The following is a 4,965-nucleotide window of genomic DNA, read 5'->3' on the forward strand; positions in this document are numbered from 1 at the left end:
ACAAACCCACAGGCATGCAAACAAATGCTGCAGAGGCTGGATTTTGGGCTGGCAACTGGGACCTTAAGCGGCTTTGTAGCAGCTCCATCACCAAGCTGGTGTAGGAAACCTGGGTAATTATCTCCTCCTTTAGTTCAAACTCTGATCCTGCTTAGCAAGCCAGTTATTGCACTGAAGGAGGGGTGAAAGAACATGGGAACAATCCCTGGGCCCCTAGACCTGAGGTCTCCACCAAGCCAGGGATATAAAAGCACTGAAAATGCTTGGCTAAGTTTTCCTCAAATGACTGCTCCTGGTCGGTCTCCGCACACTCCCATCGCTACTTAAACAGGAGTCAGGAGCACAACCTGGAGACATTGGAATTTACCTTCCTCTGCACACCTTGAGGAGAGGAAAGGGTGCCAGCCAACCACCGTAATTAATTGGTCTGGGGGAGAGCCAAGCAGGTGGGCTCGTGGGTACACACAAAATACACTGTTTTTCTCTGGGGGAACACTAAGGCTGAACGTTGTAGGGTCGCTCTAGAATGCTCAAGCCAGCCCAAGGTCAGAGGTCACCTACAGCCTGTTTCCCAAGCCAGAGATTTCAGTCCCAGAGCCATGAACACTGCTCCGAGCTGATTAACCCACAGACACTCAGGCCTCTCGGCCACAGCTCAGCTGGGACGGTGCAGAGCAGGGGCCCTTTAGCATGCCAGGGAGCTCTCAAGCCAAAACCAAAAAGGCTCCTGGCATCCACCTGCCGCCTGCTATAGCCAGCTGCACCGACATCTCCTTGACCTCCTTCCTTCAGGCCTTTCAGCACAGAGACAAGGCTGGGCTGTGTGACCGCCTTCTCTCCTTCTTCTGCTCCCTTGAGGAAAGAGCTCAGGGGTTTCCCCGGCTCCAGGCTGAAGCCTGGGTGACCTTCGTGTGCTCAGAGTAGAGTATGCATTAGTGGGTCACCAGCAGGACCAGCAGGGACATTTAACTGTCTCTTTGAACACCCCCAAACCCCCCACCTGCCGGCAGCTAGACAGAGGAAAGGAAGTTGGTGCCTCGCCTTCGGTCGCTCTGAGGCCAATGCTGTTCGAAAGTGGGTAGAAATATGACCTTGGAATCCATAGGGAGCCTCCTGCAGACAGCGTCGGCCAAGGTACGGCCCTTCAATGCCCCTTCTCTATTTCTAAGACCTCGCTGGCTCCCAGCTGTCCCCATGGGCAGCCAACCTCATTCATCAACCGCAAACTTTCCGGTCAAGCCTTTGAGGCAGTTCTAGCTTTCTTTAACCGCCTGACTCTGTTCCCGCCTCACTTGCCCCAAATTTCCTGTGTTCCTAGATGTCTAAAGTAATGATCAGAATCTAGGCGGCTGCGGCCTGCTCCCCAGAGAACTGGTCATAGCCCTCGTTCGCATCTGGGAGAAAGCAAGCCACGTCCCGAACCCATGGCCAGCCACGCGCACAGAGCGGATCCTAGTGGTCAACTTCCTGAGGCAGGACCAGGAGAAGCGAGGGCGAGGATCCGGCCCCCGCCGCTGACCCGGCCCGCATTCCCCGTCAGATTGGGGCGGAGAAGTTCCATCATCTTGCTGCCAGCAAGGCTGATTTAGCTCCTTTGACCCTGGAAAGGGGAAGCCGAGTCCCTCCCTGCCATCCTCGCAGGGACTGGGCAGAGAAGCTGTCCGCAGAGCCCCCCTCCTGGCGAGGGTTCGGTCCCTTGGTGAAAAGAAAGCTCTCCGCCACGACTCCCCTTCTTGTGCCTATGGTGGGGCACCCAGGCGGTTTACAGGGAGGGGAGGAAAGGCTGGTGGGTAACAAGCTGCTCTGGGTCCCGGTGCCAGTGGGAGCCCCGTGCATCCTCCTTGCCCCCCCCCCTCCCTGGGAAGCAAAGATGGACTCATCCCCAGCGCTGCCCTAGGCGGAAGGCCCCCCTCCTCCGTCAAAGTCAATGGGGTGGGGCCTATCCCCACGGTTGGGGGGCTAATGAGGGAGGGGATGGGGAGAAACTCTAGCTGGGCCTCTTTTCCCAGTGGGGTTTGGGTGCCACTGGCCCCGGGAAGGGCGCTTGATACCCGGCAGCTGGCGATACAGGTCCCATCTATCTGCCCCCTGGACTCACACACTTACCCCGCTCCACCTGTTGCCGGGATCGCCTCATTTCTGCGCATCAGTTTGGGGTGGTCGAGGGGGAACCACAAACCCCTCCAAGCCTCTCTTTTGTGGTTCCAGCGAGGCGGTCATCCTTCATTTCTCCTTTTCCAGCTTTCGGGAAGCAGTTAGGGAATGTATGATGAAGCAGAAATGAGCCGTCAGGATGATATTTTAATGGCTTATATGTCACGTTGGTGCATGTGGCTTTGAACTGGAGCCGCTTGCGTTTCCTGCAGAGAGCGCCGCAAATCCCACTTGATAACTTCTACAACCCACAACTTTTTTTTTTTCCCCTCACATTCACTCTTACCCTGTATATTTGGAAGCGTTTCCTAAAAATACCCTCTTGTCAACGTCCCCTGGATTTTCCACGGACTGGAGAGAGAGGACTGACTTTTCTTTTTTGAAGAATTATTTTCCCTCTCCCCCTCCCAACGGCTACCATTCCCCCTCAGGTCCCCTCCCTTGTTTTTTTTTTTTTTTCCTTCTTTGAACGGCAGGCGAGGTGGGTTCAATATTTGCTCTCCCTAGTGAGAACACTACTACAGCCTCTAGAGAAAACTTCTTGCAAATACGGTTTTTACAACTGAAGTGAAGGCAACATCCAACTTCCCCTTGAGTAGTTCTGATATATCTTTTGAACAAACTGTATTATTGTTTGGTTTTGTTTTGTTTTTGAAAAACCACCCCTCAAACCCTAGCCTTTTCTCTCCATTCCCCAGCCCGGTTCTGCTCAAAGTTGGTGGGGAATGCTGGGCTGCTATACTCAGACTTGTTGCTGGGGACAGAACATATGATTTTTTTTTTCCCTTTCTCAAATTTCTATTTCCCAGCACAATAAGCGCAAATGCTGGCCAGGTCCCTTCAGACACCGGGAAACCTTCCCAGATACGCAAGTGGAGTTTTGAGCTGAGAGAGCCCAGGGAAAGGGCAACTCATCTTGCCAACACCAAGCGAGAATCTAGTCGATGAAAAGACCAGAAAATTAGAAAGGCGAGGAGAGGCCGCCGCTGACCCTGCCTTCCTCCAACCGGTGCGGCAGGCGCGGGCAACTGGGCAAAAAATATTCATTTTCATTTTTTCCTCTCGCCGGGGCACTGGTGAGTTTCCTAACGGGGCCGCCAGTGAAAGGATGAGTTGAGGTTTCTTTGTCTGAGGAGAGTTTAGGGCTCTGATTCAGCTGCAAAGAAGCCAAATGAAGTTAGAAACAAAGGGTAAATTGAAGGATTCCGACTCTTGGCTTTTTGTGTTTTCCTTACTAGAAAATAATTAGACCTAATGAATATGCAGACGCTTCAGCTAAACCCTCGGCCGGGGCTGTTGGGTTTTAAACAGAGCTTCCAGAAATGCAACCTTCATTCCCCAACCCCCCGCATCTGCGTGCATTTTTTGAAATGCATAAATGTTGCTCGCCTTAATTGATTGAGTCACAGGGATTTTTTTTTCCTGCTTTTAAGTGCCATACTCCTCTACCTTTCAACAATCATTTTAATATATAGTCAATGGCTCTTTGTGGACGGGACAAAAAGCAACTACGCGCAGTTGTTGAATAGACTTTGCGCTGGGCAAAGACAGGTTAATCGAGGGCCGCATCGCGAAAACAAGCGAGTGTTGTATGTTTGCACTGAATCCAAATGTCTGCATTTTCCTAACTAAATCAAAGGGAGTGTTATTTCTTTTTCTGCTCACTCATCTGAAGGTAAGTAAATTTTCTCTGGCGATCAAAAGCCTGGTCGGCAACAAAGACCGCGCCCGCTTTTTCCACCGTCCTGGTGTGGCGAGTTGCGGAATTTCAATAACTGTGACAAGGGTGACTGATTTGTGAACCAGAAAAGGTTTGAATGTCACAAAATTTACATTGGTCCTATCTATCGGGGATTTAAATACCAAAAAAGTATTCGGGGATTTCTAGGGAGCTTTGGGCAGTATTGAAGAACAATGGCTCGTTGGGAAATTTACAGTTTTACCTGAATGAAAGGGGCCTCGGCTGGGAACAGGAGTGCAGAGGGAGGGGGTTAGCGGGGGCAAACCGGGGAGACTAAGGAAAAGGAAGAAAAAAGAAGAATACAGGAGGGGGGAAAAAAACCTCAACTCGGCAACAATGTTTCTAATTTGCCACACACAAAAATATGTCACTTTAACAGTCTGGAAAGTTAAGAGAGCTTATCCACCTGTGCTTATTTTGGTGGTGGAGGGGGGAGAAGCGCAGGAAGCCTGATTGATTTGATTAAAGTGAGAAAATCGAGGCAGCCAATTACCCTGAGAAATCACATTTCTTGTAAATAGATAGTGGAGTGCCCGTGTGCTACCGAGATCTTAAATTATGAACAGGAGGGGGACGAGGCAAGAGGGAAGCAAACTTCAAAAGGAGCAAATAACAAAAGCCTCCTTTGCTGCCCTTGAAGGGGTGGGGGGAGAGGGGAGAAGAAAGAAAAGAAAGTTGCTGAATCGGGACATTCTGGAAGTGCCTTAGCTGTGTTTACCAGCCCCATCCCCACCTCCTACTCTCGGAGACGCCCGGAGTAGCTAATCGCTCAGCTAAGAGCAGGTCTGAAGAAGGACTAGATAGAGAAAAAGAGAGATAGAGATGGTAGAGATAGAAGTGAGAGGGAGAGGGAAGGGGAGAGGGAAGGGAGAGAGAGAGAGGGATGAGAAGAGAGAAACAGTGTATATCACCGAGGAGGAAAAGGAATCGTGGCAAAACAATTTTTCCATGAGAAGAGGGAAAAAATTTGGCTAAAAAAAAAAAAAAAGTTGCTACTCCTGGCAGCCCTGTTTGTCAAAAGGGGATGTCAAGCGCTTTACAATACCTGGGATTGATGAGGCGGGCGGGCC

Source organism: Crocuta crocuta, unplaced genomic scaffold, assembly GCF_008692635.1.
Source record: "Crocuta crocuta isolate KB4526 unplaced genomic scaffold, BGI_CrCroc_1.0 scaffold54, whole genome shotgun sequence".
Classification (NCBI taxonomy): Eukaryota; Metazoa; Chordata; class Mammalia; order Carnivora; family Hyaenidae; genus Crocuta; species Crocuta crocuta.